The sequence below is a fragment of the Zootoca vivipara genome, chromosome 11, assembly GCF_965207765.1.
Source record: "Zootoca vivipara chromosome 11, rZooViv2.hap1.1, whole genome shotgun sequence".
NCBI lineage: Eukaryota > Metazoa > Chordata > Lepidosauria > Squamata > Lacertidae > Zootoca > Zootoca vivipara.
Window position 1 is genome coordinate 11,170,024 of NC_142594.1, and position 16,279 is coordinate 11,186,302.

The following is a 16,279-nucleotide window of genomic DNA, read 5'->3' on the forward strand; positions in this document are numbered from 1 at the left end:
TCAGCCGTCTGGTGGGCAGGAATTGACAGCCCATTGATCCTGTAAGTTGGCATCCATCTGTCTCAGGAGACAACAATCCTATAATCTCCTGTACCTATTGGCAGGCTGGAAGAGTTTTATCCTTCCAATAGCGATTGTGGCATCTTGTCAGAAGCAAGCGGTATCAAGCCAGACACTTCCACCTTGCACATCTCAAAAGGCACAGGGATAGTTTGGCCTTAGTACAATTTCTAGCTGGAACAAGGCTGCAATAGGATCGAGATTTACCTGTCCTTCTGTAGGCTTTTGTGGGACTTTTTGCTGTATGAATGAAGGCTAAATCATCCCATTTCATAGAATCATAGAATTGCAGAGGAGGAAGGGACTCTGAGAGTTATCTAGTCCAACCCCCTGCAATGAGGGAATCTCAGCTAAAGCATCCATGACAGGCCCAGAACTAGACACAGGACTCCAGGTGTGGTCTAACCAAGGCAGAATAAAGTGGTACTATTACTTCCGTTGATCTGGACACTATGGGTGAATCTACACACAGGAAAAAAACTACTATAAATAAGTAAGAAATTTAATCGTTGTGACAAAAGAAAAATTGCTAATGAAAATCACAAAGATATTTCTTTAGCTCTCCATCACCACCTGGTGTTGCATGTTTATAACGGATTCAAAATGCTGTTTTTTGACTGATGTAGCCACGGGACGCGGGGTGGCGCTATGGTCCAAACCACAGAGCCTAGGGCTTGCGAATCAGAAGGTCAGCGGTTCGAATCCCCGCGACTCCCGTTGCTCGGTCCCTGCTCCTGCCAACCTAGCAGTTCAAAAGCACGTCAAAGTGCAAGTAGATAAATAGATACCGCTCCGGCGGGAAGGTAAACAGCGCTCCGGCGGGAAGGTAAACATGCTGGCCACATGACCTGGAAGCTGTACGCCAGCTCCCTCGGCCAGTAAAGCGAGATTAGCGCTGCAACCCCAGAGTTGTTCGTGACTGGACCTAATGGTCAGGGGTCCCTTTACCTTTTTAACCGAGTCTTATATTTCTGTTGATGCATCCTAGAATAGCATTAGTTTCTTTTGCTGCTGCATCACACTGTTGACTCATGTAAGCTAGAGGTCTACTAAGACCCCTAGATCCTTTTCACATTTTTTTTTTAAAATCATTTTATTAGGTTTTACAGTTATAAATTTATAACAAAACTATAAAGAGATTTATCTGAATCTTGAGACTTCCCCCCATGGGTCCTATTGCCAACTTTTTCAACTGCACATTATTTCATATTTTATATCTATCCATATTGTCCATAGTATTTGTTACATTACAAGTGAAATTAAAATCCAGCTAATGTTTTCATCTGCTTATAGTAGTCTCCTAAATAAATTATAAATTTCCCCCATTCTTTCTTGGAATTTTTTGTCTTCTTGGTCCCTGAGCTTTCTGGTCAGTTTTGCCATTTTGGCATAGTCTAACAGCTGAATTTGCCATTCCTCTCTGTTAGGGACCCTTTCTTCTTTCCATATCTGGGCTAATAGCATCCGTGTTGCTGTTGTCACATACATGAAGCCTTTTCTGTTCCTTTGGGATGTTGGTGCCTACAATTCCTAATAAGAAGACCTCTGGTTTTTTTTGTTTTTTTTTTACAAAAGTTATTTTAAACTGGTTTTTTCCCAGTTACAGGTACCGTAGGTAGCCGTGTTGGTCTGAGTCGAAGCAAAATAAAAAAAATTCCTTCAGTAGCACCTTAAAGACCAACTAAGTTTTTATTTTGGTATGAGCTTTTGTGTGCATGCACACTTCTTCAGAACTGTTTTTTTTCCGAGTTCATTGTATATCATTTCCCAGAAAGCCTTTATTACCTTACACGACCACCACATGTGATGAAAGGTACCTTCCTTTTCTTTGCGTTTCCAACAGGTATTTGTACTTGTCTTATACATTTTTGCTAGCTTACTAGGAATCAAATACCACCGATACATCATTTTCATATAATTTTATTTCAGTGTACAACATGCCATAAATTTCAAATCTGTTTTCCACAATCTTTCCCAATCTGCAATCTGAATATTATGCCTCAAATCCCTTGCCCAGTGTGTCATTACAAATTTAACCTGTTCATCTCCTTCTCACATTTCTTGAGCAGTTGCTGCTTCACCAGCATCAGCCTGGGATAAGAACCAGGGAAAACCGGCTTGTTTCTCATATCGCCTGTACAATGGCTGTGTCCCGTCATCATGGCACCAGCCTGCCTTTGTTTTCTATATTTTATCACTCCTGCCTATTTTCCCGTAAGTTGTCGGGCCACATGGCGCCGCAACACACTGAGGTGGGTCTGATAATCCTGTTTTGTGTGTGTGCAAGACTGCTTGTAATATCAATGAAGCCGTACAGCTGTAATCAAAACGCAGAGTGCTTATCATCCCCAACCTCTTTGAGTGTACAAATATTATGCGCCGTGATTAAAGATAACAGCTATAGTAAACATTATGAATTAATTGGATGACACATTCCAGTGTTATGGATGGGAAACAATGGGAAGTTATTAGCTTTTGAAATTCCAGCTGTCTGAGCACCAGAAATGACCATATTATTAAATTGCTGCTGGATGGCCGGGCCGCGGTTGTGTGTGTGTGTGTGTGTGTGTGTGTGTGTGTGTGTGTGTAAACTGACAGCAGAACCAGAAAGTGTCTGTTCCATTTTCACATGAAAACACCTTGCCACATTTCAGTGCATTTTTTATTGTCCTCAAATTTTCTTCTATTTCCCATCCAACAGAATTTTGCAAAGCATCCAAAGTCTCGTGGACCGGAGCTTAAGGAAGCTGGCCAGTCTTGGAGCAAAGTTGCTGTGCAATTATTGTGCTACTCAGATCAGGGATAATAATAATAATAATAATAATAATAATAATAATAATAATAATAATAATAATAATTTATTATTTATACCCCGCCCATCTGGCTGGGTTTCCCCAGCCACTCTGGGGGGCTTCCAACAGAAAAATAAAACACAGTAATCTATTAAACATTAAAAGCTTCCCTAAACAGGGCTGCCTTGAGATGCCTTCTAAAGGTCTGGTGATTGTTCTTCTCTTTGACATCTGGTGGGAGGGCGTTCCACAGGGCAGGCACCACCACCGAGAAGGCCCTCTGCCTAGTTCCCTACAACTTGGCTTCTCGCAACGAGGGAACCGCCAGAAGGCCCTCGGTGCTGGACCTCAGTGTCTGGGCAGAATTTCCAGCCAGATTGAGATCACATTTAGGCAGTCGTTCCCTCTCTCTATATTTCCCCTAGACCTAGCGGCTAAGAGCCCTACCCCTAAGTCTGCCAAGAGTCCCAGGGGTTTGGGACACTGAGTGCTATCCAGCAGTTTATACAGACACTTTCAAGAGGCACAGATCTCCCTGAGACTGTGATTAATGTGTCCAAGACTTGGGGTGAAAAGCAGAAGCGCTTTGGATTTTTGTGTGGTCTGCTGAAATCAAAGATCTACATTGGCTCCCAGTACGTTTCCGAGCACAATTCAAAGTATTGGTGCTGACCTTTAAAGCCCCAAATGGCCTCGGTCCAGTATGCCTGAAGGAGCGTCTCCACCTCCATCATTCTGCCCGGACACTGAGGTCCAGCACCGAGGGCCTTCTGGCGGTTCCCTCGTTGCGAGAAGCCAAATTGCAGGGAACTAGGCAGAGGGCCTTCTCGGTGGTGGCGCCTGCCCTGTGGAACGCCCTCCCGACAGATGTCAAAGAGGAAAACAACTACCAGACTTTTAGAAGACATCTGAAGGCAGCCCTGTTCAGGGAGGCTTTTAATGTTTAATAAATTACTGTGCTTTATTTTTCTGTTGGAAGCCGCCCAGAGTGGCTGGGGAAACCCAGCCAGATGGGCGGGGTATAAATAATAAAATGGTTATTATTATTATTATTATTATTATTACGGTATTATTATTATTATTAAGGTTACAGCACGGCTCTAAAAAGAACAACATGTTATTTTTGCCCCACTGCAGGGTGAAAGAAGCAGTATTTAAAACTCAAAATGGAGCCTCCAGTCCTTATGAAAAGAGGCGGAGCCAGTGACTTAAGGTTCCCTGGATAAATTGTGTGTTGGGCGTTAAAGAGCAAAAAAGGTTAGAGAAAGAATGATACTGTATGTAGAAAGCTGGTTAAGACATGAAGAGTACATACCCTCCAACATTTATCTGATTAAAAATAGGGACATTCCATTCCATAATGATAATTTTACTATTTACACCCCACTAGGGTGGTGACTTTTTCATTTTTTTCCTCAAAATTTATTTCCTGTAATACAAATGGATGAACATTTGCCTGTTAATGACTAAAATGAGGTATATTCCATTGAAATATTTTAAAAGGTTACGCACCAACCGTTTTTAATTTTTTTGTATGCCGTTTTACCATTTCATAAAATTGTATTAACAATTCTATATATATTTTGTATCAAATTTGGACACAACACCACATTCCACAATGGGGAGTGTTCTTGGCAACATAGGGTATTCAAATATCACACCTGCACAAGGTAAAAGCCCCTTTTGGGGACCTCAAAACTCAGCCAGCAGACCCTGCCGGGCATGCTGGGAAAAGAACCTACAGGAGAGGTAGCAAAACATCGTCCTCTAGTGGCGTCTATACTGTTACTGCGGCTAAAAAAAGCTTCCTTGTGTGTTTGATGACCCTATATAATGTTGTATATATGTGACTCTAAAGCTTGGGTTCAATTTTATATCTGCTTACCGTGACTTCAAAAATGGTCAAAAAACTGATAAATAAATAAAATTGTTAAAATCATTTTGTGCGTGAGGTTTTTATTATCAAATCTCTTTGAAAGTAAGATTTTATCTAATCTTTAATGAAAGCTCATTAAATTATGATACAGGGAAATGAGGTTGTAAAAAAGTCATTACCCTAATACCCCACACATCTTATAGGGTTCCCCCAGCCACTCTGGGCCGGCACCCAACATACAGCGGTACCTTGGTTATCGAACATCTTAGTTGTCAAACAAATTGGAACCTGAACGCTGCAAACCCAGAACTGTTCTGGTTTGTGAACGTTTTTCGGAAGCCGAACATCCGCCGCGGCTTCCGCTTGAGTGCAGGAAGCTCCTGTAGCCAATTGGAAGGCTTGGTTTTCGAATGGTTTCGTGAGTAAAACGGACTTCTGGAATGGATTAAGTTCGAGAACCAAGGTACCGCTGTCTATAAAAACATAATAAAACATTAAACAAAACTTCCCTATACGGGACTGCCTTCAGATGGCTCAGGGGTCGGATAACTCCATGCACTCCAACATTTCTCCAATGGAAACAGGGATATCCTAAGGAAAAGTGGCACATTCCAGGATCAAATCAGAAACTGGGATGGCTTCTCTAAATCTGGGATGTTCCTGGAAAATAGGGACACTTGGAGGGTCTGAGAGTTGAAGAAGAGAGAGAAAATGGAGATAAGTGAGAGGTGAAATCAGGGAACAAACAGAATGGAAAAAATTGGGTTATTTTAAGCATGGTGTTTAGCAAGGCAGGGCTAATGTGTACAGTATATGCATACCCTCCAACATTTCTTATGAAAATAGGGGTGTCCTATTTAACAACAACAACAACAACAACAACAACAACAACAACAACAACTACCCTTCCCATCTGACTGGGTTGCCCCAGCCATTCTGGGAGGCTTCCAACATATATAAAAGCATAATAAAACATTAAACATTTTTTTTTAAAAAAACTTCCCTATCCAGGGATGTCTTCTAAAGTTTGCACAGTTACTTATCTCCTTGGCTCAGGGGTTGCATAACTCCATATGCTCTAAAATTTCTCTGATGAAATTAGGGATGTCCTAAGGAAAAGTGGGACATTCAGGGATCAAATCAGAAACCAGCGTGGCTTCTGTAAATCCAGGACCATCCTGGGAAAATAGGGCTTTTTGGAGGGTCTGGTGAACACTCCTGCTAGTTTTTACATTAGCATTTTCAGCTTGCAGATGGTTGCCCCCTTTGAGATAAATCTAAATTATTCTCCTTTTAAAGGTGGGAGAGTGCACCTGGGCAAGGCTGAGACTCCCTTTTGTCCAGGTCTATATCCATTCTCTGTGCCAAAGGCATGGCAGGACCTAACTCTATCACCATTAAAGGTTTCAAAGTTCTCCACCAGGCCCTGCCATTATGTCCTTAATAGCAGCTTTATTGATAGACGTGAGCAGCTGATGAAATTGATCTCCATGCTATGCTAAGCTTCACCCATTGATTTCTTCAGATCAAGCTGTTCGTAAAAGCACAGGCCCTTACCCCACCCCCAGTCTGTTCAAATCTTTTGGGCAAGTGTGGAAAAGCAGAGACAATATAGACATGCCAAGGTCCTAGGAAGTCCATATAGCTACGGTAGCTCTTAAGGTATATGTGGGGTGGGTGGAACGCCACCCAATATCTTCCTTGTTTTGATGCTAGCTTAACCGAGCCATGGTAAAAAATAAAATAAAGGGTCTTTTTTCATTCAGTATTATTTTTGCTTAGGGGGAGAAGCATACTCAATGGTAGAGCAGCAGGCAGATGGCCTCAGGTCCATATCCTGACATCTCTAGTTAAAAAATATCAGGTAGCGGATCTGCCAGATGATAGGAAAGACCCTGTGGTTTAGGGAGGTGCTGGCAGTCAAAGGAGACAATACTGGGCTAAATAGACAAATACAGTGGTACCTTGGTTCTTAAACACCTTGGTTCCCAGACGCCGAAACCCCGGAGAGAAATGTTCCGGTTTTTGAACATTTTTCGGAAGCTGAACATCTGATGCGGCTGTTGGCTATTGTTTCCAGGGTGCCTGCACCAACCAGAAGCTGGGCCTTGGTTTTCGAACATTTCAGAATTCAAATGGACTTCCGGAACGGATTAAGTTTGGCGCAAACAGACACAGAGAGAGTCTATTGAAAACGGAAGGGGTTGGAGATGATCCAATCAGTCCAAGGAGTTGGCGAATGGGAGGGCTATCTAGAGACAGGAAGCAAAACAAAAGACGTAAGGTGCGAAAGTTCAATATATTCTGCAGACACAGGAAGCAGTCTTCAGAAGGGTCATCTTGAGTGATAATGCCGGGGCTGCATTAGAGCTGTCCAGAGCTATCTGTTTGTTTTTGCAATAAATCCTCCTTTTTAATTACCTACAATTACTGTGGGAACCTGGACTCCTGACACCCGACCAGCATATTTTACTGTAACTGCCATATGAGCAGTCCCGTAGTTCTGCCCCAAGAACATTCACATTCAAAACCCTTTTTGTTTTCTATGAAATGGGAGAGCTTTAAGATTGTGGAACTCCTGACAGGAAATCCACCTTTTCCTAGGCCTCACGAATAAACATTCTGTCTTCCTGTGTCACTAATAGACGTGATAACAATAGCTAGCACAAGAAATCCATGGTGTCACTAGGGCGCGCAGCCTAATGGATGTGAATGAAGGGGAGCAGCAGCCCGTATCGTATTGGAGGATGAAGCAGTTAATTGATCCACCGGTATTCATTCTTCATCAGTGCACTGTCTGCAAAAATCCTCCAAGTCATGTAATTGAAGAGACAGTAGGGATTACAGTCTAAAGCGATAAGCATGCATGGATGGAAAGCCTGAGACTGCAGCAATCAATGCTGGCGATGCAGCTTCTCCCCCAAACCCCTGTAGACTGAAGAGAGTTAAAGATTTGAGATGCCAAGTATCGACACCACTTCTCCACGAAAGGTCACCCCAGTACACTTCCTTGTCCTAGATATGATGGCACTTCAAAAGAAGGAATTGCATAAATCACTTGCATTTATCCTGTGGCGCTGTGGTCTAAACCACTGAGCCTCTTGGGCTTGGTGATTGGAAGGCTGGCGGTTTGAATCCCTGCAATGGAGTGAGCTCCCGTTGCTCGGTCCCTCCCAGCTCCTGGCAACCTAGCAGTTTGAAAGCACACCAGTGAAAGTAGATAAATAGGTACTGCTGCGGCAGTAAGGTAAATAGTGTTTCCGTGTGTTGTTTTGGTTTCCATGCTGGCTACATGACCTGGAAAGCTGTCTGTGGACAAACACCGGCTCTCTTGGCCTGAAAAGCAAGATGAGCGCCACAACCCCATAGTCGCCTTTGACTGGACTTAACCGTCCAGGGGACCTTTACTGTTACCATTTTTACCTTGCTTGGAAATTGATTATTGTATGAGTCACATTTAAGATCTCACCGGTTTCGTGAAAAACTCAGCTTCATATTTTTATGAAAATTTGAATCCAAAATTCACCGCCACCACCATAAGAATCCAAAATTGAGCTACTGTAAGTGCATATTCGCCACAGTCACTGTTTTCTATGCCAGTTTAATCAATCTCGAGTAATTTTCCTTTTGGAATCTACATTCTGCATTTACTATTTCAAACAGGATGCCTGAACACAAAATGCCAACATGAAAAGGTTGTGTGGCGTTCTGCACCCTGGTCTCACCCCTCACCCTCAGTTTCCCCACCCATGCTGACTCTACCTGCTCTTTGCCTCTGAAGATGCTCAGAAGTACACACACACACACAAACACACAGGGAAATGTGCATTTTCAGGATTCCAGAATTTCAGAGAGGCTTCAAACCGTTTCTTTTCTTTTTTAAAACATCTTTATTGAAAATTCAAAAAGTACATACCAGTAATTCCATGTGCACTAAACATGGTGAGATGTAAATAAAAGAGAGAAAAAGAAGAAGAGAAACAGAACCCATGTAGAAGGGAAAATAAAAAGGGGGGGGGAACCCAATACTGTATATTGTACCAAGTTGTTCTTGTACTTCACCAGATCTTAACCTATTACAGTATTTGTAAGAATGGATTCCAAATATCATTGAATTTGTCCATTGCAAGTCTGCATTTATATGCAAGTTGTTCGTATGTTGCAAGTTTGTATAAGTCTTCAATCCAATCGCAGAAGGGAGCCGCATTTTTATTTTTCCAATTCATCAGGATCAGTCATTTTGCCATGGTCAGGGAGAGTCCACTTGTCTTGTCCTTTCGTAAGGTTCCATGTGCTGGGTATATAATTCAAGAAGATATTTTGCTCTGTAAACGTAAGGTTGTTCCGTACAGTTCTGTGGATGGTTTCAGTTACCTTCAGCCAAAAGTCTTTCAATACAGGACAATGAAAAAACATATGCTTTGGAGAAGCATTATACCTGTTACATCTCCAATACAGTGCTACCTCGACATTCAAATGCCTTGACTTCCGAAGGTTTTGGCTTACAAAGTCGGCAAACCCAGAAGTTTTTTCACCGCCTGCGCAGAAGCGGCGCGCAGGGTCGGCACATGTGCAGAAGCACAAAATCGTGCTTCGCGCATGCGCAAAACGGACGCTTCGACAACCGAAGGTTTCGACTTACAAAGAGTGCCACGGAACGGATCGCCTTCGTAAGTCGAGGTACCACTGTAGTTAGATAGCCCCTTTTTAAACAAACGTAATGGGGTCCAGTATATTCTATTCTAAATATTGTTTTTTTGTTGTATGTTGCATTTTGTGTTTCATGAGGGAAAGTTGGAGGAGGAGCAGGCATGGAGATACTGAGGGCATGGACAGCACACACAGAAACACCACGTGTACATTGCACACAGAGGCATAAATGGATCGGCAGCAGTACTCTGTGAGCGGAATAGTGTTTGTATGAGGTACGTTTTTTACATTGCAATGTAGTTGAAGCAAAATTCCAAGTATGCTTGGTACTTGGCCAATAAGACCCTGATGTTGGGAAAGATTGAGGGCACAAGGAGAAGGGAATGACAGAGGATGAGATGGTTGGACAGTGTTCTCGAAGCTACGAACACGAGTTTGACCAAACTGCGGGAGGCAGTGCAAGACAGGAGTGCCTGGCGTGCTATGGTCCATGGGGTCACAAAGAGTCAGACACGACTAAACGACTAAACAACAACAACTCCTTCCTATTCCTATTACTGTTTGGAAAAAGTAATAAAGACTCTTTGGTTGCTCAAGATATTTACCACTGAGCCAAATACAGCACCAGGCACTCCAGGTTCACACAAATTCATCCCTGAAGACAACCATACAATACGTTAAATATCTGTAAAGGTAAAGGGACCCCTGACCATTAGGTCCAGTCGCGGATGACTCTGGGGTTGTGGTGCTTATCTCGCTTTACTGGCCAAGGGAGCCAGCGTACAGCTTCTGGGTCATGTGGTCAGCATGACTAAGCCACTTCTGGCGAACCAGAGCAGCGCACGGAAACGGCGTTTACCTTCCCGCCGGAGCGGTACCTATTTATTTACTTGCACTTTGACGTTCTTTTGAACTGCTAGGTTGGCAGGAGCTGGGACTGAACAACCAGAGTTCACCCCATCGCGGGGATTCAAACCGCCTACCTTCTGATCAGCAAGCCCTAGGTTCTTTTAAAAAAATGTCTACAACTGGCTTATTGTTTTTATGGATTTCTCATGGAGTCTGTTTGTCACACATCCATCTGTATATATGGGCAAGCGTCTTGCATCTTTTCAGATTTCAAAATTAAGCAATTCACAGATTTGTCAGGGAGCCAACCGTATTACTCATTCATACAAGATGTCGGGACAGAAATATATCCCAAATTTTGGTTTATGTAAGTGAAGCAAATGTGAGGGTTTTATTTCTACATAACATTTCCAACCACATCTTCCATCTGCTGTTTTGAAGTCTGCTCCCACCCCTCAATGCAAGTATGCAATTTGAAGGCAGAGTGTACAAAAATAATTGTACATATTCTCCCTTGGGGGGGGGCAAATTCATTTCAGATAATAACCTGCTCCCCCCCAATAAAACAGTCAGTCATGTCCTATTTAAAAAGTGCTCGTTTGCACTCACTTGAAGGTGATATTTTATGCTGCACAGCTAGAGTGGTATCAATCTGCTTTCTGAACCAATTTATTCTGCCCTTGCTGTATATTCAGCTACCATAAACAGCTCCTTTGTAGTTGCCACAAAGTTAAAAACAAGCTATTCAAGGACTGAAAAGCTGGTACAAGATTATTTCGAAGGGGAAAGAAAAAGATATTGTCCAGTGGTGCCAATTCAAAGGAGGGCCGCAATATGAAAACTTACAAGTTAAGATTTCGAACGATGTCCTAATAATGAGATCATCTGAAACATGTACTGTGCCTATTGTGCTATTATAGAATTCAAGACATTGCCTTAAAATAATAATACCCCTTTTTTTAAAAAAACAAACCAGAATTTGCTTTTGGGATTAAAATCAGCAGGGTGACGAAAAGCCTTGGAAAACTTAGAAAAACAATTAGTGTGAAATGTATCCTTTGGGTTTCAGTCCTATGAAAATGTAAACAGCGTTGAATCCTATGTTACTTCTGAGTGAACATTTGTTAGATTATGTGGTTAAGATGCCGCGTGACTTAACTTTTACCCCCATCAGGGGTCTAACAACAGTACAGGGATTTCGCTACCACCTTAAGCAGTTTTCAGGGAAATTAGTTTACACATTTAGCTATGAGTCTTCAAGTGAGAGATCAAGTGATGTCTACACGCAATGGCGCTAGCCCTACTTTGGATATTACCATTGTACATTTACGAACATGGGTTCTTTTCGTATCAGTTGGCATGACACCCAGGATAGACAGTCTTGTCTGCTCCTTTGGTATTTCTGGACCTCGAATTCCCAATAGAAAAGCTCCTGGTCTATTTATGTTTTCCTTTACCTGGAGACAACCCTGGAGATGGTGAGCTTTGTTACTACCCTTCCAGCATTCTCAGCTTGGAAGGAGGTCTGCAGAAAAAGCCATGGCTATGGAAAGGGGCCATAGCTCTGGGTTAGATCCCATGAAACACCTCTGGCTAAAAAACTGGAGAAGTCCCACTTCCAGTCAGAGTAGATGTTATTATTGACCTTCAAGGACAAAGAGTTTGGCCTGGTTTAACTCAACTCCACAAGTCTCTGTTCCCTTTTAGCTACCTCATTCATTGGCTCCTGCTAACCTTGAGCTCCCATTATATTTCCAGGTTGTGTTCCAACCGTTGCCTGAGCAACCAAGTTTCTCGGTGTTTGTTGTTCTTATTCCTGACTTCCATAACACACTCTGCTTCTTCTTGCCTGTTCATTGCATCTATTCCCACCACTTCCTTCTTGTTATCCTGGTCTCCATCCCAGTCTTGCTCCTTGCATTGTGTCCAGATACATCTCAGCTTTTTGGCACAGTTCTTCTCAGCTTCCCACCTCAGCCATAGCCTCTGTTCAGGCTCCAGGGCAGCGAATCCTTTGGAAGGATTTTCTCTATCCAAACCTGGAATGGAGCAGCTGGAGTTGCCTGCCCTTGCAATGCATAATTAAGAAATCAAGATTTCTTTGATTAGCAATGTTAATGTTATTACTACTTCTGAATGAGCCACAGGGAAAATGAAGAAAGTCACAGCAAAAAAAAAAAGGGCCCCAGAATTGTGTGTTAAAACACTCTCTCCGTTTAATTTATCAGCACAATCCAATTTTTAAAACAAAGAATATGAATTATGGAAGAGAACAAAGGGTGCCTGTTAATTTTCCAGTGATGTACAGCAGAATGAAAGCTTTATTCTAAGAATATGGTGTTCTCTGGGCTCTGTCTGGGGATCTACAGACAAATAGAAATGTCCTTACAGCTTTTCTTTTCCTCCTTCTTTATACCGTGCCCTAGCCAGCTTTCCAAAATTATATAATATATAATCTGCCTGTGGTTTGACTGAATCCAAGACTGTGATTTAAAGCACGGCTCTGCCTTAGGTTAGCAGAGCACACTCTCTTTTCAAGCAAAAATTATGCAAGGATTCGTTTATTTTTGCACCAGCTGCAATACATAAATTTAGTTTAATTCACCAGGTCTGTGTTCCAACTTAGGAATGGAGGAAGCTGCCTTATCCTGAGATAGCTCTGTGGTCCACCTACCTCAGTCCTGCACATCATTTACCCAGTGGCATAGCGTGGATTGCCAGTGTTCAGGGCCACACAGAGGTGGTGGGTGGGAGGGAAACAGATGGAGATGGAGATCTTGGCTGCAGAGATAAGAAAAGAAGAGTTGTTCTATTGTCTGGAGAGGTCACTTCCTAGTTCAAACAGAGAAGTTGTTTTCAATGGAGCATGCAACTATATTGAGGCAGCATCGAGTGTTAAAATTTTGTGCCCCTAACATTTTGCAGCTGCCCTGGCCTGTGCCCCCCACGCTGAAATTGTGATGAAATTAATGGGGTGTTGTAATGTAATGATGGTATAAATTACGTATTATATATATATGTATATGTGTGTGTATGTATATATATATATATATATATATGTGTATATATATATATATATATATTGCAAATTATGCAATTTAACTACTTCAGACAGTGAGACAAGTAGCATTTTGGCAGAGGATCAACTGCAGTGAAGTGGAAAAAAGTGTTGCATGCAATGACAGGGAGCAACAAATAAACATCCGTAAGAGTGACCCAGGGACCCAGGTGGCGCTGTGGGTTAAACCACTGAGCCTAGGGCTTGCTGATCGGAAGGTCGGCGGTTCGAATCCCTGTGACGGGGTGAGCTCCCGTTGCTTGGCCCCAGCTCCTGCCAACCTAGCAGTTTGAAAGCACGTCAAAATGCAAGTAGATAAATAGGAACCGCTACAGCGGGAAGGTAAACGGCGTTTCCATGTGCTGCTCTGGTTTGCCAGAAGCAGCTTTGTCATGCTGGCCACATGACCTGGAAGCTATATGCCGGCTCCCTCGGCCAATAATGCGAGATGAGCGCGCAACCCCAGTGCCACTGGACTGTATTGTTCAACCAACATTGACCCGATGTGGTGTCCCAGGGGTCTTCTGAAGACCCTTCCCCATTAGCTCACATTTTGTAACAGCTGCAGCAAATAAACCAATGCCATCTCCCAGTCAGTGACTGCCTATCCCATTTCGCTGCCTGAGGCGAAACGAGAAGGTGCCAGCCATAGCTGCCAAGTTATCCCTTTTTTAAAAGGGATTTTCCCTTATGCTGAATAGGCTTCCTCGCGAGAAAAGGGAAAACCTGGCAGCTATGGTGCCAGCCCTGCCTGTCAGGCTTTGGAGAACAGCTTCCTACCCCGCTTTGGCCAAGCAGCAGCAGAACAAAGCAATTAGAGTCCCTTACCAGTTGAAGAGCATTTAATGATCACAGCAAAAGAACATAGCAGCCATTCTCGGAGCAAAGGTGCTCCCAATTAAGTTTTCCTCCTCCTTCTTCCCCCCCCCCAGTCATCGTCACTTCCCCTTTTTGCAACCTGATCTCGCAATCGCTGAGCCTTCTGCATAGCAACCTTATCAGCTCTCCTTGCCTTTGGAGAGATAGGCTGGATACTTTCTAGTGAAGGGGAGTCAGTTCTCTCTCTCTTCCTGTTCTGCTTTTTCTAGCTGTTCCCCACTCAGCTCTGCCCAGCTGTTGTTTTCCGAATTATGTCCCTCTGCAAACCGGTTCTCTGAATCTATGCTGCTCCACTGTTCCTGAGCCGCTTCAGGATCCTGTTCAGGAGCAGGAAGAGGGGGAGGTTTCAACCATTTCTCTTCAGAGCTGTAATCCTCAGTCTGGTCTCACTCTGACACTGCCGCTGCCTCGCTTACCATGGTCACCACTTGCTGGGCATCACCCAGCAGAACTGTGCCACCTGAGGCGACTGCTTCAGTCTGCCTCATGGGCAGACAGGCCCTGCCTTTTCCAAGAACGCAGCCACCAAAGATGCAGCGTGACATGTTTCTGGAGGAGCAGAAAGCCTCTCTTAGCTGTGACACAATGGAGGAACACAGGTGAGGAAAAATATAGAGGTGGAGGAGATGCAACATTTAGAGGGAGTCGCATATTCTTGGGTATGTCAACTACTTCTGGATAGACCTGTTAAGCTGTTCAGGTCATTGAATAGTTCCCACCTGGAAATACTGATGATCATAAATGTATTTTTTTAAAAAAAGACTTCCAGACATGGGCTTACTGTAGTCTGAACAAGGTGAACAAAAGAGAGAAAAGCTCAAAAGAACTGCTGGTGGAAATCTGTCATAAATCACCTGAGGCTGGAAGAAAATTAGGTTTGGTCACCTGAGCCAGCCTGAGGCTATTATCCTATTCACTTTGTATGCTGACAAGATATTTATTTGCCTTAACATGTTCCATATAAAGTAAGCATGCTGCATCATTTTAGGACGTCACAAGAAAATAGGAAGCAAGCCCGGCATTCTTGGGCAGCTGCCAGGGTCCCACAGGCTCTGCCTGCCCCCCAAAGCTCAACAACATTCGGGGTCTCCTGGTTTTTACTTTTTGAAGTATGGCAACCCTAGTGGCATGGGTGTGAAAGTGAGAGAGAAAGAAGTGTATAGCACAGTTTGCTATCTAAACAATCCATTTTTGGGGTCAGGTCTTGCCCACCACCCTGCCCCCTGAGCGATTACTCCTGAAATAACATGTCCTTCAACTGAAATGTATAATAATAATAATAAATAATTTTAAGGGGGAGGGCTTATAGAGAACAGCCCCCCCTCATCAGGTCGAGCTCTTTGCAGAGCAGCAAGTCCAGTAGCGGATCGGATTACAGGAATCAGGAAGTAGAGAGGGAGGCGAGAGGCTCTGACAGCATGCGAGAGCCTCAGCACCACGTCGAGAGGGAAGCAGCTGGGAAGGTAATGACGGGATCAGCCACTGGAGAGCAGTCAGAAGGACGGCCCTTCCCCCCCCCCCCCGATGCCCAAATTGAGGCACACGGCACCCCGTAGGGCGAGAGGGAGCCGCTTTGGGGTTCCCAAGCTGTTATGTTGGGCGCGAAACAGGAAGAAGCCATTGCAAGGTTCTGACTCGGACTAAGCAGACATGTTTTCCAGACTCTTTGCACTGTAAATAATATGCACAATAAAAACACCTTAAGGACAAGGAGGTGTGGAGCGTCGTTACTCAAGAGTAGCCACAAGAACCCCTGACAACAACAATAGTAATAATAATAATTTATTTATACCCCGCCCATCTGGCTGGGTTTCCCCAGCCACTTTAGGTGGCTTCCAACAAAAGATTAAAATGCAATAATTCATCAAATATTAAAAACTTCACTAAAAAGGGCTGCCTTCAGATGTCTTCTAAACGTCAGAAAGTTATTTATTTCTTTGACATCCCACAAAAGCATCAAATCTGAGAGCCTTAGAGCAACATACCCTCCAACATTTCTCCAACATGAAAATAGGGACATCCCATTTCATTCCATAAAGATAATTTTACTATTTATACCCCACACAACTTACTGGGTTGTCTCAGCCACTCTGGGTGGCTTCCACCATATATAAA

The 16,279-nt window shown here is 43.4% G+C and overlaps 1 long non-coding RNA gene across 1 annotated transcript; it reads right to left on the reverse strand.

The window, feature by feature from the left end:
* Window positions 1–3,905: 3,905 nt before the first annotated feature.
* LOC148684203 (uncharacterized) lies at window positions 3,906–14,193 on the reverse strand. The gene is made up of 4 exons (XR_015946364.1): window positions 14,114–14,193; window positions 12,902–13,008; window positions 6,693–6,980; window positions 3,906–5,414 (listed from the first exon to the last, which is right to left on the reverse strand). It is a non-coding gene; the product is annotated as an uncharacterized LOC148684203 (long non-coding RNA).
* Between the last annotated feature and the right edge of the window lie 2,086 nt (window positions 14,194–16,279).